A 27,420-nucleotide genomic window follows, 5' to 3' on the forward strand; every position below is an offset into this window, starting at 1 on the left:
GAGCAGGATCTACAGAGAGGATGATGGGAAGTGACAGTGGTCTGTCAAGACGCAGTGGCTGCCCAGAGTAGTGTGAAGCCCCAGCTAGAAGGTGGCAGAACAGAGCAGGCTGTCAGAGCAGGAAAGTGCCTTTAATACATTGAAATGAAAAGGAATCCGCCTGTCAGACCTGTTCAGCCAGTCGAGGGAGGAAGAAGGAATATGGTGGAATAGGTGTAGACGTGGTGGAGCTGGGTGAAGCCGGCGTGCCAGTGGCCTGGCTACAGGTACAAATCATGCAGTCGAATGAGACGGATCGTCAGACGCTAGTGGCTGCTACCAGTTACAACTGGTTCCTTTAGCTGTGACAATTCATTAATCAGTCTGACAGATCTGGCCTTATTACATGGAATATTTGACACTTGAGCAATTGGATTGTCAACTGCATCCTATTATAAATGCAATTCAAAGTGAATTCTGGCTCTGCTGTTGTATTTCAGAGAAGCCTGTTATCTTTAAGGAGTCCTGCTCTGACCTTGGGAGGCAGGCATTACTGCTGTGTGCCTAAATTTATGCAACATTAGTGAATATACATATAGAAAAAAAAAATCATAGAATAGACAAGTCATTCCTCTGCTTGGTCCTTGCCCATGCATGATATAAAAGTGTCAGGCTTTGATTGGAGGGATGATGTATAGACTGACCTAACAAAGGATCAAGTGCCCAGTAAGACAGACAGCTAATAGATAGAGAAGCAAGAGGAGCCTCATTTAGAGAGGAAGGGCTGTTTGTGCTGCCAATATGACAAAGGGGAAGTCGACAACCATTGATCCATGCTCACGGATGACAGCTTAAAAATTCAGCAATAATCATGACAAATGAGAAGAGGCACCACAGCCAGAAAATTATCAATAATCGGCGTCTGAGAAGAAATGCCAAGGTCAGAGAGAAAAGGCTACTGAAGTTCTCTCTGTGTGTGGACGCTGCCAGGTGATATATTGGTAAAGATAGGAGGAGCAGGAGAAGTTATTAATTAAGTTTTGGATCCCACAGGGACATGAATGTCCCTCCGTATAGATTCCTTGCCGGAGCCCAGTGAATGCCAAGGGCAAAGAGACCATTATGTAACAGGCAGTTTCTGGTGGCTTTGATCCCTCACAGGGGAGCCGCTGGATGGATTTGCTGTATCAATAACTCAATCCCTTTTCAAAGGAAACCTGAAGAAGGCCGAGGCATTAGTAGCATCGCATTTCATGACAGGTCACTGCTGATGTGGGATTTACCTATTCATTCATCCAAATATTTTGTAGTCGCCTGTCCTGGTCAGGGTCGTGGTGGCAAGCAAAGAAATACAAAAATAATTGTCACTAACAGTTTTCTCCAGCTGCTCCTCAAGCTCTCTAATACCAACCCCATCAGCTGATTAAGAGTACTTTCACTCCTGCTCTGTTTGGTTCAGTTCAGTAGAACTCAGGTGCATTTGCCCCCTAAATGCGGTCCGTTTGGGCAGGTGTGAACAGAGCAATTGCACTCTGATGGGCACCAAAACAACCAGACAACACCTTCTTGTAGAGGTGGTCTTGGTCCGGTTACAAACGAACTCTGGTGCGGTTCGTTTGTGGTGAGGTGTTCCGACCTCGATCTGAACCAACTGCAGTCACATGACACATTGTTTGGGTTAAACATGAGCATGTTACAGTCCTGGATGATTATTAATGTGCACCTCCTCCTGTACTGCCTTAATATGCACATTCAGCACATCCAATGCATCAAAACATTGTTTTCTAGTTGGAGCCGCGCCTCGTTTTCAAACTGTATGGTTTGACTAAAATGAACAATGACAGCAATATAGTCCACGATGACCAGCACTAAAATCAACCTGCGTAGTTGTCCCTCCATTGTGACATTAGAAAGTGTCACATTTATCTTGCAAGTGTACTCTTCTCCAACGTTTGGTTTACTTCCTGGATTTTTCCCACATGGAAATTCTGACCAATCAGGAGCAGCTTTCTCGCACAAGGCATTTGATCTGTTCTGCTTGTAAATGCTAACGTGAGAACACGAACCAACTCTAGGCAATTATACAACTTTGTAACAAAATTAGACCCTGATTTGGACCCAAGCAAGACAACTCTAGGTCTGAACGCACCCTAAATGTTGCCACTGTACATTTCAGTAAACCACGGATATACTACATTTGTATGTTATTATGTAGCGGATATGTTGAAACTCCTTTTTTCCACATTTCAACAATGCTGTGGGCACAAAAACACTTGGTTACGGTTAGGAACAGATCATGTTGTGGTTTAAAACACCCAATTTTGTGGCACAATCCCTCCTAGAAACGCAACGATATCTCTGTAAAAAACAATTGTTTTGCAGTGGTTTGCAGCTTGGCAGGCGTCGCGCCTAGGTGTCACGCCATCCGCTACTCAATCACAAAATCATCTCATACATTACTTTGGTAATAGGTAGGTTGATATCATACATATGACAAATATGTAACCTACCGGTTTTTACCAGAAACAATACCAACATTTTCCTCTAGCGACTGGGCTACCAATACCCTTTTACATGAAAATTCGCTGGTGTAATTTTTTAAACACGGAAAAAACCTCCTTAGAAAAAGGGGACCACTGCCAGTAGATGTGCATGCCTTACTGTTTTTTTCCCTGGTTTTTCACATTCAGCATCACGACCGCAGGGCTGGTAAACAGCAGAGAGCAGCATGCAGGCCAGTGAAAATGTTTTGGTGGTTACTTCTGTTTTATATCTCTTCTCTTGGATGGGATTTGTGGCTGAAATGACCAAGAACCGCAGAAGTTAGGAACGGTCGAGCTAGAAAGAGCTGGAACCGATAAATACCCGTTACTTCTTCAGAGTCATTTGTCCTGTGAATGAATGCTGATTGTAACCTTTCCTGCTAAAGACAAATTCAGATGTTAGTGGGTGTGAGTGTTTTTTTGCCCAGTGGGAAAGGGGATTAAGGCCAGCTGGGAGGTGTAGCACTTCCAGCATATCCTCCCAGTTGGTGAAGCAGGGAAAAGGGAGGCATCCTCACTAAGCGCTCAAGCTTCCTCGTCTGCCTCCTCTAATCATGGAGGAGCAATGGCTTAATGCAGAGATGGTCCAGTATGGTTGAACTCCTCTCTTTATCTTGTGATATTAAACCAGCATCTCAGTCTTTCAGTCACTCAAAGCTGGTGACTGTCAAACATTTTTCTGTTAAATTAATTGATGGAGCTTTGCGTCAGCATCAGCTCTCTTTTCACCACTGTCTGAAACAAAGTCTTGTTTTTTTGTCTCTAAATCCTTTTCGTCACTTGTGACAAAACCCACAGAAATAACTGTTCTCTTCTTTTTGTTTTTCAGGATAAAATCGTGGCTTCAGCCTCAGAAATGTTGATCTTCATCCTGGCCATGTTGCACTGGTGCAAACCCCTACAGATTACAGGTCAGTCCACTTGCCAAACCGTTCGCTCTCCAGACCTTGGCAGTGCCAGTGCCCACACTCACCTTTATTAAAGGAGAACCACCAATTTACACATCAAAGTCTAGTTACAGGTCTTGGGGAGTACTACTGCATAAAAACACATAGATGTATAAAACCTTTTGTAGCTCCATGGGTAGGTGTGTGAAATCTGATAAATTACCCCAAATGTGGTCATCTGGGGCTGAAGACTACATGTTTGAAAAAGAAAAATATCTGGGGGTGTGGAGTTAGAAAGAAGTGAGCTTATCAGGCCTCTGTGGCCTGCTGTTCATCTCTGTTTGAGGTCAGCAGCTCAAGACTACATTAGCTGGTAGATGCATAACATACCCAAATCTCTGACCGAACTGTCAGCAGTTGAGTTGCATTGTGGGTAATGTGAAGAGAATTCATGTGATAAAAAAGACAAATTTGTGGCTCTGCTGCATCGATTTTGATTTTTTTTTTTTTAAGCTGTCCATCGTGATGTGATCTTAGAGATCTAAGATACCAACACAACTTGCAAATTCAACCATCACAGCTGCCTTGTCACGGAGAAGATAATATACAACTGAGTGACTTTGAGATGGACTCCAAACCACCAAATCTTCCCTCCTTGTTCCCTTTAAAGGAGCTATGTGTAAGAAATCCAAAGCAAATAGTCGTAAAATCCTCCTAATATGTCACAGAGACTAAGGAGTAACATTCATATAACATACTGATCTCACCGACAACAATAGTACAGCCAGAATATTCGCATTTAAAAAAAAATTTTACGGTCCGCAGATCATGTTTATGTTTTGAATTTGTGTTTTGGCCTGTTGCGCCACCCGCCACCGTCTACCAGTCACGCAGTCAGTAGAGTGTCAGCATCAGTTACAGTTATGACTGAGCTACAGCAGCATGGCAAGCAGCATTAGCAGTGTCCCAGTACATAGCATTAGCAGTCTCCTCAGCTGTATCCTGGCAGCAGTGTTAGCAGCAGAGAAGCCGGACTTGCTCGAACGGTCCGCTGGAAAACCGCAGATCAAGGACGCAGCGACGCGGCCCTGCCACGGCAGCCACCCATGGGCAAACAAATCAGTCTCCAGCGTGCCGCTGTCCAGCAACCTCGAATCTGTAGGGGAGGGGGGATGGACGCGACTCGCGGCAGTATTTTGAATTTGAGTGCAGTAACCGTTTTGGCCACATTCTTACATACAGCGCCTTTAAACGTTTTCTTCATTACAGTTAATGTATTACTTTAAATTAAAGCTTTGTCTTTCTAAGGAAAAAGACAACCAGCCTATTTCAAAAACAATGAATCGCCTAACACATGTAGATGTATAACACATCAAAACAGGATTTTTTTTGGAAAATCAAAGTGTTAATTGTACCCATTTTAGTTTATACACATCGGAAAATTAGTAACATTAACTGTTAATAAGAGACAAGTATCTCAGTATGTGGCTCCTTAAAGCTACAAAAGGTAACTTTCTTAGCAAGTATGACAAAAGCTTTTTTAAAACTGTCATTATACAGTAGTACATGAAGCAGATAACCTGTAAAAAAAATCATGCTCCTCTGCCTCCTCATAGTGCTCCTAATGGCATTTGCAAGACTTATGAAACCAACCAATCGGAGCTAAGGAGTCTCAATCATGTCATTCACTTCTCATGACATACCATCAGACTGTCAAACTGGGCAGCACAATCAAATACGAATCAGGATTCTGTTACTGCATTGCCTATTTCTCCCCTCAGTTGTTTTCATTGCACTGTAGTGTACTGTTTAGCTGTAGGATGAGAACGTTTGTGGGCTTGCCAATGGGCGGCTGCTTCTTTTTTGCTCAACTGTTTCCAACAGGGTGGTCAGGTCACAGACTTTCTCATTTTACAGCTAAACAGTACACTAAAATATGTTTCTAAAAACATTTGAGGCAAGAAAAAGTCAGTTTGACCACAGTTCACGAGCAGTGATTGACATGATGAAGGTGCTCTCTTTAAAAATGACCTGTAATTGGCCAAAGTCTGTTGTCACAGGCCAGATTTTCTAAAGCCTGAAAACTGAGCTAAGCAGCAGTGTAGGAGTCTGGTGTTCTTTCAGATTTCTTGAGTCACAATATGCTCAGAGTTTATTATGGGGTTTTTGCCCAATGCTAAAATTAAACTGTCTACTCAAGCTTTTACTCTCATACTGACATACTTTTCAACTACAACAGCATAATAGAATTCCTGTAATTCAGTCATGGTGTTTAGTTTTGGTGTGGCATCCCATGACTTTCAGTGTGGCCCCATCTAGCCACCCCTGTGACAAATTTCTGGGGACGCCACTGGATGATTTAGAGGGCAGTGTGAATCAGTCGGTTGTTTGATTAGCTATGTACATACACACAAACACACAGTGAGTCACAGGCATCTGACTAAGCCTCCGCCTCAATGAATGACACATCCTCCCACCGGCATTATCAGAATTTATGAAATTCCTGGCAAATCCACCATATTGGGTTGTTCATATTAAACACAAGGTGACCCTGCTGACTATATTGTATAGTCATTATCTATAATGAAGTCAATGACTTGTTTCGTAGTTGAGGCAATTAATAGTTGCATCATTAGACTTAGCCGTCTTTTCATTTAGGCTTAGCAAGTTGCATAACACTAATGTCCTTGGTTATTTGCTGCTAAAGTAGAATAAAAGAGGAGTAAACTGTAAAGCACTAAAAGGAGTTGCTGACACAGCCAGCAGAGCTCGTTTCAGTGAGATGCAAATACAGTCATGCAGCTGCAAATGCACTTTTTGTATCTTTTTAAATGAGCCAAGCAGTTTTCTTGTTCAGCCAAGGTTCAATGGGCCACGAGGTCAAAAAGACAAGAGAATAATTTACTAGTTGTGTCGTGCTCCTGTGATTGAGTCGTCGCTCTAGCTTTGAGACTTGATTTGTGGCCTCAGTGTGAAAAGTGGCATGTGGCTGCAGGTATGCACACTTCAGGGGAGGTGCGCTTTCTCGCGTCTCTGGTCCAAACTAGCACACTGCTAATAACAACACGAGATATTAATCCTCAGCTGGTGAAAACGGTCATGCAGCAAAGAGAAAAAAACCCTCGGTGGTGGTGTGAAACAATTAAGCGTCCACAGCAGCTCATTTGTTGAGGTATGTTTGCCGTCTTTACCAGGTCCATAGAATGTTCACATCCATTCACACCAAGTAGTAAATTTTCTCAATACTGTTAGCATCATAATGTTATACGTCGCCTCAAGAGGGATGATTATTCTGTCATATTATTACCGCCCAGACGCTGCCCACACACTTCCTTTGCCTTTGCTGTAAGGATAAAGCACAGTTCCTGTTTTTCTGGGACCATCTGTAAGAGAAAAGCAGCCCAAGGTAAAACCGATGACTGCAACTTGGCAGAAGATTAAACGGGCCCTCCGCAAAAGCCATTAATAATTCTCATATTTTGGAAACAGACCATACATACAGAATCTGTGGTATTTAATCTCCTCTCTCAGCGAATAAAAAAAGGTCAGCTGGGAGGGAGAGACTTTTTTTCTTCCCCAGCTCAGAGTGATGGGCCTAGCTTTTCCAAGGCACCCCATTTGTCTGTCAGGGCTGTGAGCAGAGCCAGTGATTTAGTTTCCATCACATGAAGCTCATGTCCGGTTGATGATACTGCCAGGCGGGATATGGGGAGAATTTGTCACCTGGAGCTTTGACAGGGAGATAATTGCTGATAGTTAGCAGAATAATAGGATATGAGCATTACTAGCCACACAGAGTTTAGAGAATATTTGTTGCTCACACTTCAGAGCACATTTTGCCACATCATTTCAGTATTGACTTTGTTTTTAAAGAGACCATTTAACTTAATCAGGCTGAAACAACCAACATGTCAACTTAAGTATTTAGTAAAAGATCTACATGCAAGATTTGCTCATTGCACTGCTGGATGTTAGTTGTCATGTTAACACTTCAGGCAGATTTAGTATGTGATGTCATTATTTATACAGATGTCCCTTCAGTCTGGGTTTTGCTTTGAGCTGCTTCAGTGGTGAAATAATGAAATATGCAGATGACAAATGTGCTACAAGTGTTTTTGTTTTTTTGGGGAAAAACAGTAACATGAACATAAATCATTATTTTTCCCCACACTGCATAGGTTGCGTACCCCCCACCTCCAACTCATATGACCATATGGGTCGTATGATCCTACCTTCTAATACCGTGGTTCCCTGCCAGGGATCCAGGGACCCCCAGGGGTCCTTGGAGGAGTTCCAGGGGGTCCCAGAAAAATGGGGAAGAGTTTTTTAAAACTGAATTCACTACAGAAGTGAGCCCAGTGTGAGTAAGAGTTATAACAATGACTATTCTGATCATAAGTTTCACTCCCTGCATGGTTATCTCAAATATTGTTGACAGCTATATTATTCTGGTCTTACTCATATCTAACAAGTAAAATCTTTTCAGATGGAGGTCCCTGAAGCCATATCATAATGAATAGAGATACTTAACCTAATGTTTATCAATTTAGGGGTCCTTGACTTAAACGGTTGAGAACGACTGATCTGATAAAACCCACAGGAGAGGTTCCTAAATTAACGCACCCACCAGTGGACGACAGAGCTACATTTATATGTTGGTCACAGTTTTAAACATGTGGTTAATGTGAAATTTGGTTGCACCAAAACCCATTGGATCATGGTTTGGGCTAAAAAACTACTTTTGTACTAATGTCATATGTCAAATCCGTCACAACATACTATGACATATGGCCCCCAGATTTGGCTGCTCAAAACAAATATTCCACTGTTTGCTCTTTTGTTTTCCATATGGAGTTTGAGAATTTGAATGGGGTTCAGCGGGATGTTCACGGCGACAGTGACATTCAAGTTATGTAGTAAACAAGCTAATGCATGCTAACTACGCAAACGTTGGACTGGAAATGTGCAACAACATTTTCATCTAGAAAAACAACATCCAAATATCAAACTCAAGCCAGATTCAATATCGCATTTAGTTGTGAGCTGTAAATTCACCACTTCTAAGCAAAAGGCTGAAGATAACGTTAGCTCAGAGCCAGACTGGGCAAAGCCGGGCAGCTGCCTCTGTCTCACTTAGACTGGGTCCAAGGAGCGCTCGCTCTGTCGCTAAATCAAGGGACCAAAATGTCCCCTGAAGTACACTGACAAACAAAAGAAAAACAAAGAGGAATCACAGTCCACTGTGGGGCCTCTGTCTGACTACATTGTTAAAATAACTCTATTTTGACTTTTGGTTTCATACTGGACACAGTGTGAAACTTCTGGATGAAAGTCCTGTGTTTGTTTGACCCCTCCAACTAATTACTACTGCCGCTAGAGGTGGCTGCCTAACAAAAAGCATGAATATGGATCATAATTCCAACAACCTATGCAGTTGAATTCTGGAGGACAGACTCAGAACAACACATGTGGGAAGATTAATAAATGAATAAATAAATAAACATAGAAAACAAAGCGAGTGTTGCACAACCGGACCAGTATTCATAGTTAATAGCAGAATCACACTGAGGTAAATCACACTGTTATTCATAAATGCAGTGTGAAAATAAAAAACATCCACAAACAACAGCTCTGCCTGTGGCTACAAATAAGGCAAGGCACCATTTCAAACTCACCAGGAGTTGCAGTCCCCCCCACCCCCCCTCCCACCCCAGTTAAGTTAAAGGTTATTTTTCTCTCATTATTTCGTGGTTGATCCTCTATTTGTGCCAACTGTAACCTCCAAAGTGCAGCAGTCAGTGAATACGCTGTTTTCTTTTTTTGGTTTCATATTGACAGGATTTCCAAAATTCTCACATTCCCAGTTTGCAGCTGGTCTGAGAGTTCAGCTAGGGTCTCTTAATGTTCTGTCTTAAGGCTAATTTGGATATCTTTAAAAACCATTCAGTCCAATTAGTTTTAATAAGAAAGTTGGGTATTTATGTGAAGTTGTACTGTTGCCCCGAGTGCTTCTTGATTTCCCTTTCTAATAGTATTGGCGCCACATTGGGGAGGATAAGTGTTGTGTGTTTTACATTCTCCTCAAATAAAAGACAATGAAGATCTTTGTTGAAACTTAATTTGACCCAAATGTTGGCAAGAGGAACACACAGTTTTCCTTGAGTGACTTACAAAAGAGACAGGTCACATTAGACAGCCGTAATAGATGGAGCAGCAAAAGGAGTGGTGCAGATAAGGGAAATGTGCCAGAAAACTCAGCTGTGGGGGTTAGGGAATAATCTCTCTATAATAGCCAGTGTTGGGTCAGAGAGCACTCCCGAACCCCCCCCCCTCCGCTGTCTTCCTGTGTGTTAACTAACGCTCACCAGAGCGCTGCCTGAACTCGGGGCTGGCAGAGCCACGGAGTGGGATCCAAACTCTCAGCAGCTCTGCGACCTGGCTGAACCTCTACCTACCACCCTCAGTGGGAGGGGGGGAACTGTTGAAGAAGCCCTCCGAGCCAGCAAGAGGCTGATTTAGGCAGATTTACCCCCCTCCCAGCAAAAATATAACTTTGAAATGAAACACAAATTATCTCTGTTGGGAGCGCCGTGAAATATTTACTGCTGTTGTTTCAGTTGGTGTGGTTTTATGTGCCGTTTGTGTATTGGATGGTTAATGGTGTGTATTTTCCGCCCGTTTGTTGTACTCTTTTTTTTTTTTTCCAAGGATACATGAAAGGATAAATCTTTTTACCATACCAAATATGAAATTCTTATCCAAGAGCGTCTTGATGCATGGATGGAAATACTTTATTCTCTCCTGGGCTTGAGGGCCATGGACATAAGGGTTTTTAAAACAATGATTTGGTTAATATGATCCAAATGGGAAGGGGTTGCAAGACATGTAGGTCCCACCCAGTAACAGGGTTAGCCCTATGACTTGCCTCATTCTAACTAGGCCTAATGAAGGGGGGGGGGGGGGGGCTTTAAGGAGTCTCCAGCATGCAGCCAGGCATTACCGATTAGGTCAGTGGAACGGCCGCTAGGCTGAGCATGATGGATGACTGGTGGAATGAGTTTCTGCCTAGCGGTATTGTGAAATCTTTTCATTGTCACTGACGGGGCCTATGAAGGGGACTGATAAATGAGGGAGCAAGTGTCAGAAACGCCCTTCTTTGCCCTGCCGCGGCTTTAATATCTCCCCCAGCTACACAGCAAAGAGTATTGATAAAAGCAAAAAAGTTTTAAAAATAACCACAGTCAGTGGAGCTGGGCGGAGCGAGGTGGGGATGATTAAGGCGACCGGCTGCCGGACCCAACCTGGGGTTGGTCGCTGTAAACACCAGTTGAGGCCGGTGCCCATGCTGGGAAGAGAGAGCTGCTTTTTGTGGGGAACGGGTGTTACCTCAGTGACATGGTGCTGTGATGAATGTGCTGCCTCCATCTGGTTTCAGCACATGTAATAAATATCTGGACTCATGTTTGACCTCTCTCACTTAGCAGACACATCTTTCACATTGGAAACATCCAAGAGGGAATCACGATTATGGGTGTGTGGAAGGAAGAGGGCAGGACCTGTATTTCTTCAATATCTTGAGGTGTTACTGCAGCAAAAACAAGTGCACAATACATACAGTATACCTCTTCAGCCACAATATAATTTCTTAAAGAAGTATTTAATCTATGAGTCTATAATATATCAGAAAATAGTTGAAGGGTCCAGTGTAGAGATATATATTAGCAGAAACGGAATAAACATAAGTCTAATATTAATAAGTATTTTTCTTTTGTGTATAATCACCTGAGAATGGGTGGGTCCTCATCCCCGGGGATTGTCATGTTTCTAAAGTATCCTGGAGCGGACAAACCAAACACTGGCGTTTTCACGTCAGCCATTGTAAATAGCAACCCCTCCATGATGAAAGCATCAGAAAAACAACACTTTTTAAACATGAAACTGCTTTATTCAGTGTTTTTACTGACTTACATCACTGGGTCTACTTGCTTTGGAGAGGAATAGACATTTGCAGATAATTCGGCTCCCTGTGAAGACCCCCTGAATGTCTGGATCTGAAGTTGTCAGAGAAAAAAGGTGAGCACACATTAGCAGATGGTGGGCTAGCAGCTTGTCTCCAACATGCCGAACAGCACCGGAGAAGCAATGACTTGTAATGTGAAACTGCTTTATTCAGTGTTTTTGCCAGTTTAAATCATCTGGTCTGTTTGTTTTGGAGAGGAGGAGACCTCTGCAGATAATCCGGCTCAAGTTTAAAACCTCCTGAGCAATGAAGAGAAAAGGAATTCTAACAGGGAGAAGTTTTGGCTGGTTGCTAATCTGTAATCCTCACTGCCCGATGCTACTAAATTCCCGTTAATCGAAGACACCTTGCTTTTTTAAAAATGCACAGTGCCCAGTTGCTTGTTTCGTCAAAATGGCTGTTCATTAAAAAAGCGAATCCTCTTGTTTTAAAAGCTCAAGTTAGAGAATGTTTATTCTTGTTTCATGAATTACCTAAAGGTATACTATGCAGGATCTGTCAGCACCAGTGAAAGTGGAAGCCAGCCCCTGCTTTGTCTGCTTGCCATTTTGCCTCGCTATATTTGCGGGTTTTTTTTTTTTTTTTTTTTCAGTGCTGTCTTTATTCTAGTAGCTTCTTCTTGGATGCGTGCTGCTTATGGTCTGACACCTGGTTACTGCTCTTTTATAAAGTCCAAGGAACGCGTTTAACGCAACAACAACAACAACAACAACAAAAAGAAAATTCAGGCAGAGGGCAGAATCCATGTGTATAAATACCCTGCAACACACTCCTAGTGCATCATAAGTGATGATTGAGAGGGATTACTTTAGTATGAGTCTGTCCATTGTGTTTTTTAGGAAAATTCAGCATGGTATACCATTAAAAATATTAATCACTTATCAAAATTGTTTAGTTTTCTGTCAATTCACCAGTGGATCATCCGACTAATTGTGTCTGCAGTGTCTTCAATACATGAGTATTTATGAAGCAAACAGACAGGAAGAAATGACCAAAGTGAAACATGCACATAGGGACCGCGTTTCCTTTATTCTCCGCCATCCTGCAGCTTTGTGGTCTGACCTTGCAGCTTCTGTGCCCCATCCATCTTAGGCTGTTTAGCCATTTCACTGGATACATACCGCGCAGATTAACACAATTCATCACCACAATCATCCTCGATTCATCACCCTTCCCAATGAATGTTTTGACATCTAGTTAATTTTCTGCTGATGATTTATCAAATTATAATTACCATACTCTGAAGGAGTCATTCATTATGTTGATACATGATAATGATGCCAAAGTGGATTGAATTTTAAGTAAGTTCTCTGTGATTATAGCATATGCATTATTGTGAGTAATGCCTTACAATTTGGTCCGCTCCGGCAGCAGAAAGTCCGGGGACTCTGTTAATGTTGTGACAACAAATGCAGAAACAGGCAGGTTGTCACGTCATTCTCACAAATTGTTGAGCGAGGGCACGCAGGGCATACAGAAGTCGGATTCAGGCTTTTGATATAAGCTGGACATAATTAAAGGGTGCGCTAATTCAGTCAGAGCTTCAGTTAGCACCCCTGGAGAGCAAAGACTTTGTTAATAGCTTTATTAACAGTTTACACGTTCATTGAGCCTCACTACTATGGCTCCAAAACAATCAATACAGAGACTGGTCAGCCTTGCATACCACAAGACAGAGAGTTAATCTATTCATTAATCTTGTTATTATTTAATTAAAATGCTCATAATGCTGCTGGCTGCAGGTAACCATCATTTACATTATCGATTTATCTGTAACAATATTTTTTGTTGAATCAACCTATAAAATGTTGGAAAATGTGTAAAATGACCGTCCAGTGTGATATCTTCAGATTGTTTTTGTGTGATTTATTCAGTTTACAACGATATAAAAAAAGAGCAACAGTTCCCCACATTTGATAAACTAGATGTAGCATTTGATTTGTGATTTTGCTTGATAAATAACTTTAAGTCCTTTAGTGTGAGTAGTCAAAAAATGCTCAACAAAATTTGCTGTGACTGCTTTTTCAATTACAGCAACAAAAACGTTGAATACTCTCCCTACAAATGTTAGAGTATTTGTTTTACTCAGTTTAAAATTAAAATGGTGAAAAGACAAACAAGTTGTCATTTAAAGGCTGATAATGTCTCTCTTAACGTTAATGCACTGATCAGTCCTACAGGTGTAATTATCATTTTATACTGTTATATGTGCAGTATATCCAAATCCAGAGACAACAGATAAAAAATACCATTGTGCAATATCTACATATATGCTATACTATCTCTTTTTAAAATAAACTAATGAATTAATAAATGAAAATAAATGAAAACTTAATCATACAATCCAGACTTATTCTGTCGCTGCACCTTCCCTCTGTCACTGTCTTTTACTGTCAGCAGAAGTCAGACTGGGCTTTGCACCTCTTGCTTGGCTGGCTAATTGGACGCGACTCAGATTGAATTAATGTTGTGTGCTGTGTCTGGCATGCAAAAAGCATGAATCTATTGTTTTGTTCAGAACAACTGCGTGTCATCATGTTGGCAATTAGTATAGTGTGCACAGAGGGCATTGAGGTCAAGAGGTCGCCCCCCTCTGATATCTGTAGTTCCATTCAGCTTGTTGTTTCAATTCAGGTAGAGATGGTGGACATTTTCCAGCAGTCTGATGATTATGTGTCATGGATCTAAAAGTGGAGTAGATATGATGCTCAAAGGTGGAAAAGATGAAGTAAAGGCCAAAACACACCCGCGGCGTCATATGATGGCAGCGTCATTGATGCGAGTCAAGTGCCGCCCCCAACACACACAAAAAGCGTTGCGCTGCTGGGCGTCAACCGGATTTCTATTGCACACTCCAGTCCGCGGGAGCTGGGAAGTACAAAATAGCGCTTTTTCAAGGGTGGCAATGCTGGAAAAATAGGACAATAGCGTAAAGTGCTGCAGTACGGCACGTCGACGTGCATTAAGCCGCCGCCAGTGTGGGTTTGTAAATAGAAAATAATGGGGGCGGCTGTTTTGACGCGCGTCCTACGGCGCCGGTGTGTTTTGGCCTTAATGGTCATCATAAAGAATAATGCTGCATTTGCACCATGTCAGAAGTTACAAAACAGGAGTGTTAACTCAACTTATTTTGGTCAATGTTGAGATCATGATTATCTAACACGATTACTCCTGACTTTGGAAACAACATGCAATTATTAAACTTTAAATCACTTTAACAATCTTTTTAACAGTGATTTTTCTTGAACTTTAAATAGAATTCAATTGAAAAAACAAAAACAAATAATTGTGACAAAAATGAGATAAATACATTAAATTAGCCTCGCCACCAGACAATCAGAGATCTCCGCCGTCTGATAGTCTTGGGACACTCCTTTCTAAAGTGTGTTTAACACACCGGCGAAAACGGCCGGCAACAAAGCAACGCCTCTTGCATTTTTGAAAAGGACACGCCTTCTCGGAAATGTGCACTCCCCCTTTTCTCGTCCACAAGGAAACAAACACACAGAGAGCTTGAAAATGGATGCCAAGAGATTTAACTCCGTTTTATCAAACGTGTGCTCATCTGTAAAGAAAATATTTTTTCCAGCGGATGTCTTAATTACAACATTATTGAGCTAACTGGAGTAGTTTCATGTCGTATCCGACAACAGGAGGCTTTTAAGAGATGACGTCCTGATGTTAGCTTTGCTGCTACTGTTAGCTGTCCCTGTCAGCTGCAGCCACTGATGCTTTCTAGACATCGTGATTTCCCAAAACTGAATAAATACCACACATAGCAACACAAAACTGCTTTGCTAGCTCAATCATGTTGTAACTAAGATATCCGCTGGAAAAGATATTTTTTTCAACGGACCGTTTAATGAGTTATTACCTATTACAGACACCGCTAACGGCTAACAGGGCTAACAGGGCTAACAGCAAACGGTTAGCCCAGCTAAACGTGCACACAGAAATAGTAATGTTTGTTCAATCATTGTGTTTATAGACTTTACAAACATCGGATTAGTCTAAACGGTGATACAGTGATGTGAAAAATGTGATATATAGGCTATATATATAGCTAAAAGCTCTGCTGGTTTTCTACCCAGAAATATTTGTAAACAACAAGGTGATTCCCTCTAACGTCATAGTCCGGCCGGACGGATGAGTCATGGCCTTGTAAAAGATTATGTTTGTTTCTTGTAGTTGGCGAGAATGTGTCACTGCAAACGTGACAAACATCCACTAACTTTGACAGCGTTTTCTGCGAGCACGACTGAGCCATTTTGTACCGCTACACGTGTTTCTAGTGGTACTATGTTTACAAGCACAAGAGTTCAGCGAGCCACCAAAGGACCACCCTGCAGATTTACTATTGGTTCTGCAACGTAGAGTTTTTTTAAACTCTGAAATTGTATCCGCCGATCTAAACACAAAATCAGGGAGAAAGTGATCAGTCTTTAGTTAAGCAAAGCGTCTAAAGACTGACTTGTGAGTCTAACATTAAATAAATAATATTAAATACTGTATGTGAATATGACAGTGCAAGAGGAGAGGGACAGACCCCACACTGATGGCAATAAGAGCTATGGTTTGCAATTACTCTGAGCAGCATGCATGGGAATATACTACAGTATGTTTGAATATATTTCTCACATTTTTCATAATGGTTTAAATAAGTCGCTAAACTTCAGAAATAGTCACTAAGAGGGTCTGAAAAGTCACTAAATCGAGCAAGAAAGTCGCCAAGTTTGCGAAGCTGAGTGCACTGATGTAAAAGAAAGGGGTGCACTGGATTTATAACACAAGACAATACAAGAGAATGTGGCACGATAATCATTTTATCGTGATTGTCTTGTTTTCATAATCTTTGGAGGCCAAAATCGTAATTGACAATAAAATTGATGAATTGCCCAGCCCTACTGTAAAGTCTGTATAGCTCCTTTGTAAATAGCAGCATTGATGTCTTTATGGTTACATTTAATTTTACTTTTCTTGAACTGCCCATCATGATTACTTTGCTGGCATTTTGTCACCTGTTTGTTTACACCTTTGCACTTCCTTTTGCCACATAGGAGAAATTCTTAGGGCTGGGTATCATTTAAAAAGGTACCATACCAGTACCCTTAAGGTGATACAGATGCTAATGGTGTACTTCATTTGATAGCTTTTTTTTCTACTTCATTTGATACTTGCCATGTGAATAGAAGCATTCAGTTGTGTAAACGGCCACCAGATGCCACAGTCGTTCATTATATCCATATTTTAGAACATTTTGGTGCCATCTCAGCACGCTGAACTGCCAACGTTGTCAAATACACCACACCTGACTTCACCACACCACAGATTATATGGGTTTTAAGTATTGTGGAAGTGGGCCAATCACATGTTGCATTAAATCGAAGACATTTGGGGGGGTTTCTACATCTGTGTACAAAAACGATTACAGGTATTGTTTGAGTGGAGAAGCTTCGATACTACTTGCCCTGCCCACCCCTTGAAATTCTCCATATTTCCTTCGCAACTAGGGGGCTTCAGCAAATGTATTTCCTCCTTGACTGTTTGTTTTTCTGTCTGATATAAAAAATAAGGGTTTATGTTCTTAAAGACACATGCTCCTACAAATCTGATTGGAGCCAAGGGTATTTCTGTGAAGGATTTTGCCTTTTGGACGTTTGTCTTCACAGGCTCCTACAGTACTTATCAAGAGACTTATTTGGCTGTCCTCTTCCATGTTTCTCTTGTATCTCACTAGAGGCCATTTTGTCAGACTTAAGTGCTCAAATTGAGCCATTTTGTCTCACTTTAAAATAAACCAGCATCTATTATGGTGATCTTTCATTCATAGCTCCTTTACCTCTCACCTCCATCTCCCTCTGTATCTTTCCGCTCTTCCCCTACTTTGCCCTGGCCCCAAAGAAATGCATGGTGGGTAACCTTGTAAGGGCTCGCCTCTCCGCTCGGGGCTTGTCAGCCCCAATCTGCAGTCATTTGGTGTGAAATGTGCGCCTTGGTCCAGGGCTCTCAAGGTCAGGGCCTGGTAATTGATGTTGCTTATTCATCTGTTTCCTGTGTCTCTTCTCCCTCCTTACACAGCGGCCTTTGTTTGGATAAATTGTTTGAAGATTTACTGTAGTTCTTAAAGGCCCTGAGAAGTGTCCCCCTGCTGCCTGGGCTCAATGTCCCTGCCTCGCTGGAGGCCCAGAGCTGATGACACACTGCTGGTCTTGGACAAAGGCCTGTTTTTCTAAGACAAGATGGAGGGAGCATCTCCCTGCATAACAATTGAGGCAAGACTTGAATGAGTCAGTCACTCTTGTGTGCTCTAAATCAAGCTTAAAATGGTTTGTATAAGAAAAGGAAGAAAAAAAGGCTTGACTTTTGTATGCTTTACATGAGGAGTTTTTTCCTCTCTTTCTGTCTGAGCCCAAGTAACAGAAGGATAAATTGAGGGGTTTGTTCAGAAATACAACAAAGTGCCACATCCAGTCCAAAATTATATGCATATCAAAATTTCCCTCTCTTAAATCTTCTAAATTGCCTTTTCTTTGGCAGGAAATCCTGGCAGCCTTACAGATCTAAATCACAATTTCCAAGTGCTGTGAACATCTTTAAACTAAAAAAGAAAAAAAAAAACTTTGAACATGGGCTGAAATAAATCTCCTACAAGCACATGAAGTATCTGTATCGCCACTTCTCGAGCCTCCGCAGCGCTGTGCGCCCTTGATGGCTGTCACCCAAGGTGCAGATAAACAATGGGCTCATTTGAAAACAAAGAAATGATTATGGGGGGACGTTTAATCCCAGCTTGACATGTCAGCAGGCTGCATGGGCGACAGCTTTCAAGAGAGGCTTTGAAGTGGCAATCTTTTCAGATTCTTGGCTCATTACACAATAAAGAACGCTTCACATGTAACTGAAGTGGGCTGGGAAATGATGGTTAATGATGTTTATGGGCTCCTTGACTTGCAAGCGAATTTACAAGATTGGCCGTCATGTGGCTAACTGGTTCTTTTTAAGTAACAGAGAGGTAAGGCAGCAGGAAGCATCTCAGGAAGTTTAATCTGTTTTCATATAAACCCACAAAGCCATAATCAGAGCTACAGTTATCATTGAAAGAAAGTCAAGCGAAAGATATTAACATGCTAGAAAATTATCCAACATCTCATGTACTTTGGCTCTGGAGAAATAAAAACATCTATAATCAAAACAAGAACATCCATAATTTTCTATAAAATAGATAGCGGAGAACGGGGTTAGTTATCACACTTAGTTTCATTTGAATCCCTCAATATCATTAATAGATTCTTTTTCAATGTGTAATGGAAGCCTACAGTGCCATGTAGGAATGGAGTGACTTTACTCTCCTTCAGCTTATTCTGTTCAAAAGACAAGGATTGTCAAAGATGTCTTGTGCACTTGTGAGAACTATCTCCATCATATAGTTGGTAGTCACACACTATGAGGTTGGTTTAGGGATGTTAGTTTTGGTAGATTTTGCTTTCAACAGCCTGACACCCATCAACTGGTAGCTAATAGATTAAATTTTGAGGAAAAATCCCAAACAGATGTGAAAAACAAGAGGCCTTTCCTTGTACTACAGGGCCTCATTGACTTAGTAAACTTAAGTGCTGCATTTCAAAGTGCTCTCCATTTAGAGGTGGTGAAATTCTGTGGTTTTGTGATGTAAATATTTTGCCTTTTATTTTATTTCCTGTTGGCTTTGCTGACAGCCGGCTAGCCACGTTAACATGTGGAAACACAGTGCCCACTGCCCAACCTCCGGTCTTCACTGGTTAGATAGTCTTGGCTCCTCTACACTGGGCTTGTTGGGAGCTAGCTAGCATGCACTCATTTGCAATTTCCACTGATTCAGTTCCAGTTGCAGGATATCATTGATGCAGAAACATGGTAGCCACCCTTTGGTCTTCCACAGGTAGGCTTAGTGAGGAAGGGGCTTCATTTTGAGCTGCAGTCCCCTTTAGCAGTGTTAGCTATGTTAGCATCACTAGCTGTGCTAACACTGCTAACGGTGCTAACAGAGCTTAACAATGCTACAGGGGAGTTGTGGCTCATAATTGAGTTGCTTACTCAATGGGTGCGACGTGAGGGGAACGTTTCCACAGCAATGCTGTCTGGTCGGGACATTGTTGCCAGTAGTAATCTCCAAATGTGTGGCATAGCTAGCTAGCTAGCTAGCTAGACCAGGATGGTGCATAGTGCAATAAACTGAAGAGTAGTAAAATTAGCCTCAAGAAAGACATGCCTAACCAGTCAAAAATATTCTCAGCTGTTAACTGAATAACAGTTAACCATTGACACGTCCGTGGTTCAGTTGTCCCTATGTTATTTTGGTGGGGAAAAATAAAAAAATGGAGGCAATCTTGAAATTGACCGTAAAAAGTTGAATTTTATTGAATGTTTTAATGAAAATGAACCAACCTAGCACAACTCCAGTATCGAAAGAATTTATGGGAAAAAAATTCTGAGTGCTTTTTTTTTTACAGTATAAGGAAGAATACATGTGTCAACCAACCCCGAAAAGATTAAAAGCATCTCCAACTGGGATGTTTTTGCTAGTCACAAAGCTAACAGCTGCATGTTGTAGCCAGCATGTAACTCAGCATCATACGTCTTACTTCTGAAAGGATCCTGTAGGTGACCACTGACCCCAGTTCTTAAAATTATAGTTCAAACAGCGTCCTCTAGGAGCTGGAGCAAATGAATTTGACAACCAACCCCATATTCCCCTAATAATGGAAAGTTCAGCCTATTATTTTGTTAAGAATTTAAGTTCTCATCACTGTCTTGCATAACCTTTGCTTGTGGCTGAATCAAAGGAAAACCCAACCCTTTTTCCCCAAATGTCTCAAACTCCTATAATGGCTTCCCATTGGCAAAAAGTTGGGCATTTCACTCCTTTATCATCTCCAACAATACTCCTAATCTCCTTGATCATGCTCTGTGAACAAGTGAGCGAGGAATGTGAGTGACGTGCCCACAGTAAACATAGGAAATGCACCTGTGAGGACAATGTGTTGTGGAGGAACAAAAAATGCACACAAGGCAGCTGGAAACCTTTTAATTAGTGCTAATTACCTTAGCAGAGGAACGTCGGGAGGCTTGAAAGGATTTGTGTCAGCGCGTGAGAGATCAAAGATTGAGGCGGTCACGTTTTGTTCTGCTGAGTCAAAAACTAATAAGGAGGGTGATAATGGGGCCCAGGAGAGTGACAACCCAGGTGGTGGTGTGTTTAATCCCCACACTCAAGCCAGTTAAACAATCAAATGGTACAATTTTCAGTATTTCAAAAAAAAAAAAAAAAAAAAATCAGCCTCTCCTTTAATGCAGTATTTTTAATGAAACCATACTCGTGGGAAAATGCAAATCATTCGGTCAAGAACTAAAAGAAATCATTACATTTAAAGGTGATAGCATCTATTTTTGTATTCATTATTCAAATATAAAATGATTAAATGCTACCATGATGTCAGGTAAGCCTGTCAGCCAGCAAGTTTCATTTTTATGATTGTATAAGCCAGAGGGTCAGCAAGCTTTTCAGTCACAACCCATCAACCCGACCCGTGTGATGGTATCTGCAAGTTTTTCTGGAGGTGGGTCAAATCTAGCTTAAAAGTCGGTCCCCTTCACATCCAATTCACCGTCACATTCTTACCTACAGGCAACCTCTGCTGAGCCCCGGTCATTAATCAAAGCGGAGTGCTGTCCTGACCTCAGCCCCTTCCCTTTGAAGTGCTCTGTCCTCTGCAGCATGAGGAAATCATTTGCTGCCTGATTCAATGAGCCATCAGTCGAGCCAGCAGACCTAATGACATGTGAGAATATTAACCTCCTACCACCAAGAGTGCTGCTGCTTGGGAAGCAGTCTATTATTCATCCAAGGTTTTACTCAAACCCTTTTTTTCACAGGGCTGCCTCTCTGTTAAACCCTCCTGCAGAAACTGTAACCATGTAGGAATTCAGTGCTCATTTCTGAAGCTAGCTATTCCACTCTTTATAAGAGGATATTAGATTTTAATGCTATACTTTAATAAATACATTTTAGGACAGTCCTCTGTTCTAACAGTCTTGCAAAACAAAATTATTTTAGCGTGCATATATAAAATGCTGTTTTTGAAGGTACAAAATGTGATTCAAATTGGAACCACAGGCTCAGCCTAAGGACAAATAATTAGAACAAAATGGGCCCTCTGTCAGACAACAACTAAATCTATGTTAACAATATTATTTTCTAGTGCTTTTCAGTGTATGATTACATTATAAATGTCGCAATCACAGTAGTAAAAGTAGTAGTAGTAGCCGCCATATTTTCAATTATAAATAGTTGACAAACACAAAATCTTTATTAGGACACGCTCCTCAATAATTTATCTGGGTTTAGATTGGTTTTCAATTATCAATAGAGATAGAAATGTTATGCTGTACATGTAGCACATAACTGCTAGAATAGTTTTGCAATAAAACACTATCTTTAATGGTACAGCATTGTGATTGCAACCAAAAACAAACTCAAGACCAAGCAGCGACCTCGGGGGCTGACCAAATGAAGTCAGCGCTGAAGTGCCAAAAAATGCAGTTCCTCGAATGGCCACTCCAGGCTGGCTCAAAAAGCAAATCAAACCACATAGATTCCCATGTTATAATGCCAAACCTTACAGCAGAAATAAACATGTTTACAGACTGGTACATAAAATGGTTTTGGTCTCTATAGATAATTTTACTGTTCATGACAACTGCACAAGGGGTTCATTTATATGTAACTCGCTCATTCAAAGTTATTAAGGCTTAAAGTTATGCATAATTAAGAGGGTTGCTGCTCAGAGTGACAGGTTGGTGTCGACCCTTGACAAGTCACCACTATGCGTCACTGCTGGTTAGGTAACGTAACCATGGTGTAACCCCTGTGTTTTAGTTCATGAAAGTTAATTGTAACATTTTGGTCACCTAAAAAAAATCTTGTTCAGTATTTGGTTGTACTAAAACACCCTCTAAAGGGCTGGATTTTCAGTTTTTGCTGCTAAATACATTTCGTTTTTTTAAGCATGTTTCTTGCAAGCAAAAATTAGCATTTGTATTTGTATTATCACAGTTAACCATAGCTCTAAATGCACTGTGCTAACTAAGCTAGCAGCTAGCGTTAAGGTTATCTCCACCCTCTTGTCCAAACATGGTCATTTCTGACTCAAAAATACCAAGATGGTGATGGCCAAAAATATCAAACTCAAGTCTTCAAAACAGGAATCCACAAACCAATAGGTGATGTCACGGAGGCAACATTCATTATTTTATACAGTCTATGTCAAGACACCTCTATTCCTCTAAAATTGGTTTTTAGGTCTGTAAAAATTCCAGACAACAACAGTGTAGGCTTTATATATTGTGCAACATGTATATATATGTTCTCTGTGATATTTTATAGGGTTGTTAAAGATGTTTACATTTGTAATTATTGTACAACAACCCTACATTTCTAATTATGATTAGTTGGCAAACGCACAAATAATGATTAACAACATTAGAACACTAATCTTGAATTATGTGTCTGAATTTATGTGGTTACAAAACAAAACGTATTGGGACTTCAGCCAACATTGTCATGTCTTTTAAATGAAGGTAAAAAGCCTTGTATTTACGACCATGCTCCTCTGTGCCATTCATTATAGTTTCCTATCTCGACAGGCAATCTGTACTGAGAAGCATCCAGTCCATTACACACATATGAGGCCCATCACTCCTGCAGTATTGACAAATTCATCAGGCATTTTTCTCTCTGCTCCCTGAGCAGAATTTAGATTTGACTGCCATTCCCAACCCAGAACGGCCTTGTTAGAATACAAACATGACTTCTCCACTCTGGAGCTAGTTGGGAGCTCTTACAGTGATGAGCCATTACCTGTCAGTGGTTAGAGCACGGCCTCAAGTTTACACTGATTTGTCAAGTACAACACAGTGTAGAATAGAAATGCATCCAGCATTACTAGAGGCATAAAAGGAAAAGACTGCTATTTTATTATACGCTGACAATGAAACCTCAAAGTGCATCCGTGCTGCAAATGTGCAAGAGGTGGTGCAATTCAAAATAGTCCATGTTTGATGGTGCATTTATTGTTTAAATGTGCTGATTTTTTGGCCATTTGGTGTCAGCAAAAATAAGCTGTGAACACAACATTGACATATCATCATTTTTTAAGTTGATATAATGAACTTGTTAGCAAACAGCTGGTTGTTTTCACATCTAGAAGATATGGAAGAACATTAGCGTTCATTTGGAGTCATGTTTCAGGCAAGCTAGAGAATGTAGGTCTCCTTATAGCGCTGTTTTGGTCTCTACCAACTCCTGTGGGGAAATATCTGGCTTGTAAAGCTAAGGTAGGCAGAAATCGGGACAACAAAAAGAAAATACACCTTCCTCCTCCAGCTTCCCCCTCTCTGTCCCAAAACCTTCTCACCAGATGACCACAGCCATATGCATGCACATCATACAGTAACCAAGTGTTTCCCATACATTGTTTTTTTTTCTTATTTAATTTAAGAACTCTGTCTGAGTTTATCAGACCACAAATGAGACAAGAATCAGATAGCTAGCTAACCTGTGATCCCTCGTCCTACTTCCTGCCACTGTGAACGCTGGGAGAAAGCGGGCAACAGCTTTGGAAACGGACTGTTGGTCAGAGGCTGTTGAAGCTCAAATTTGGTTAGCACAAACCCTTCAGCATCGGGTATCACGGCGTCCTGGCGGGCAGTGGCATCGCCAGGTCTAACCTGTGTAACAGCAGCAACAGAAAGTTTGCTGATCTGGCAGGGAGTTGGGACTGCCTGGTCCCTCAGAGCTGGGGTTTGCGCTGGCTGGATTCATGTTGCTGTGGCTGCTAACTTGGGGTCCGTCTTCAGAGCTGCTGCCTGCTCGCCTCACAACAAGTTGGTCTGTAGCAGCGGAGAACGAGGCGAGGATACATCGCCGCTTTACGACGTTTATGAAACAAAAACATTTACCATTTACTTGTTCTAGCTAATCACGTATAAAAAAATGCTGCTTTCTTTGGCTTTGTTTTGGACAAAACAATCATTTGAAGGCATCCTCATGGGCTCTGGGAACCATTTTCTGACATATATTAAACTATAATTTAATAAATTAATCAGAAAGAGAAAACAGATTTACTGCCTTTCTCATGTATAATTTTGAATAGAATATATATGGGTTTTTTATTGTTGGTCTGACAAAACAAGCAACTTGAAGGCAAAATAGTTCTTACACTATTTTCTGAGTAATGAATAAATGATAAAAATCAATAGGTTCATCAATAAAAAAAAAAAAGAAATAAAAAAAAGAAACTGTAATTGTTGCCATGTTTTGAAGTACCTCTGTTCATGAAAAAGATGGCAACGTTAGACTCATTTCAGTTGCTCATGTACATTATCTGTTCATCACTGTCAGGAATCAAGGCTGCCTTATCCTTGTCACATACAGTAGTAGAGAAGCGTGGACTGACACCGCGTGGAATCGATTCTGACAAGTGATAAAAAAGTGTTTTGGCATGTTACGGGCCTTGTAGGCTGGCCTTAGTACCCCACGGTCACAGGTTGAGGACATCCGACCTGAAATGCATGCAAACTAATGGCCAGCATGACTGACATTTCCACCAATGAGCCCAAAGTGTTCGCCCGTTGTCAGCAGGAGTTTATCAATAGGCACGTCTGCATATGCAGTCGTCTATCGATCCATCCATCTCTGTCCGCCCGTCTCTGCATCACTGTAGCTGTCTGTTGTCATTCAGTGGATTGGCTGTGAGCAGAGATGGCTGCAGGAGCCTCAATTTGCAATCCCTCCACCTTGGGAAAGGGATTTAGAATATTGGCGGCAACGTTCTTGTGACATCGTGTTGAAATCTCACCTGACCTTGCTGTTTTGGACGCAGAAAGTCAGATTTATGCGTTTTATTTAGCAGTCAGCTTCACATTTCTAGCAGCTTGTGGGAACAATGCTGTAAGGTGTACGTATCTGGAGTCTTCACTGTTAACACCATTAATGGATGTGATGTAGCCAGCTCTAGTTTTTACTATTTGCCCATGGAGACCAACTCTCTGTACTGAGTGTTTTGGTAACAAGGCCCCAGGTTAATTGCGGCAAGTACCAGAGGCCTTGCCCCTCCAGATAACGCGGAGCTTTAGAGCAGCGAGATGCTTTGTGATTAGAGAAAGGGACCAGGAAGGTGACTGAGGTGAGGATAAAGAAGCCAGATCAGGTCTCTGGGGAGAGAAAGGTGCGAGTCTACAGGGGATTGAGGTAAACAAGATTGTACCTGCGAGGGAGATAGAAGCTGCTGCCCCCAGGTCATTACTGCCCTTAGAGCAGGAAGCAGAAGGCACACACACACACATCTCAGTGCTTATCAATGTCCAGGGGATAATAGGGTTACTATTTTGCCCTAAACTGTCAGCCAGTCAAAGCAATCTTTCATGATGAGCAGACATTCAGCAGCAACAAGGAGTAAGTGAAAATTGAGTTAATGAAACGGCAGCATTAGTGCAATGAAGGAGCCGGATAATAACTTCATCCCATTTGGCTAATCAGTGTTATTCAGCGCACATATATGTAAATCATTCTCAGAAATGAATTGGAATGACAGGTTCATTGCCAATATATTATTATTACACCTATAGCGTTAAACCTGGCTCGGGCCGCGGCTCCCATGGCAGTGAATTTAGCTGATTAAATCACTGGGTGCACACAGCAGCGGTGACACGAAAACAACAATTAATAAGCCAACCCCCAGTGCACAGCGGCTCCATTTTAACCAGGCTGCTAATAACATTACATGGCAAAAATATCCTAATCAGACAGGTGAAAAGGGATTTGGAAGCAATTTGATTTCTTTCTTAGCATGTACAGTGAAGCTGCTGCTGTATTTGTAGGAATATTTATATATTTCACTCGATATTGTGTTATAACTTGCGCTAAAGAGGCTGATAAGAGTTCTGTTTTTACTGTTGGTGCTGTTTATCTTGACAGCTTTTTCTCTGTATCCTCACTCCCTCCCCTCTGGAAACCATCCCTCCTCACACACACACACACACACACACACACACACACACACACACACACACAATCACTCACAAAGAATGCACATTAAAAAGGATTTGTTCCCCAAAGAAGGTCGGCATTTGTAAGGCTACTGACAGATTTAAGTGTCAATTAAGTTGATGTACAGTGGGCACATTATCATACAAGGTTGTCAGCTGCAGCCATTTGAGGGAAACAAATACCCGGAGCTTTACACCTTCCACGGCTTGAACTTTGTATGGACCCACAGTTGCAATGAATGTCACAGTCAATCATTTATCCAGTTGGCAAGCTTTCCGGTGGGGAGTGTGAGATCAAGTCATTTTATACAAATAATAACCACAAAAAAAAAAAAACAGGATTCCAAAATGCTTTGTCATGTTCAGCGAGGTCCCATCCCTGGCCTGTTCAGAGGTCTTAAACTCATTACTGGGAGGGGGGAAAATTATACCTCTGCACAAGGATGATGGATGACAAGTTTAATTTGTGTCCAGGGACTGAAGGTGAATGGTGACAGAGGTATTTATCTTGAGAATGGAGGTCGGGGTCAGACGAGGCTGGGTGCCTTAAGGCACGAGACATTGACAAATTTATCCAGTGGACCCCATTGCTTGGGCCTTTTCTTTGTTTTGAATCCTTGCCACTCGCTAAGTGACCCACATCGCTCATGCTGCCAATGTGTGAAGAATGCCCTGCCATGCCGGGCATCCTACCTCTGCTGATGCTTGTAGTTCATTCTTCTGTGAGGCCCAAATCTGTGACTCGTTTTGAACCATGTTTGTTTGGGGTATGCGGGAACTGTTGGATTCTGGGTCACTGGGTTAATTTGATTTCTCAAAGTTACAGAAAGCTTCAGAAATATTTTAAATGATAAAGTTTTTGCTATTCTTGGTCTGAGCTGATCTGGCGCCACTTAAGCTCCACTCT

At 41.5% G+C, this 27,420-nt stretch overlaps 1 long non-coding RNA gene across 1 annotated transcript in view; it reads left to right on the forward strand.

Annotated features, from left to right (window-relative positions):
* Positions 1-27,420, forward strand: part of LOC125880932 (uncharacterized) — a 138,265-nt gene that overhangs the window by 100,331 nt on the left and 10,514 nt on the right. Inside the window, exon 5 of the long non-coding RNA XR_007448171.1 lies at positions 3,352-3,433. This is a non-coding gene — a long non-coding RNA (uncharacterized LOC125880932). The remainder of the gene's footprint in view (positions 1-3,351; positions 3,434-27,420) is intronic.

Source organism: Epinephelus fuscoguttatus, linkage group LG20 (assembly GCF_011397635.1).
Source record: "Epinephelus fuscoguttatus linkage group LG20, E.fuscoguttatus.final_Chr_v1".
NCBI classification, from domain to species: Eukaryota; Metazoa; Chordata; class Actinopteri; order Perciformes; family Serranidae; genus Epinephelus; species Epinephelus fuscoguttatus.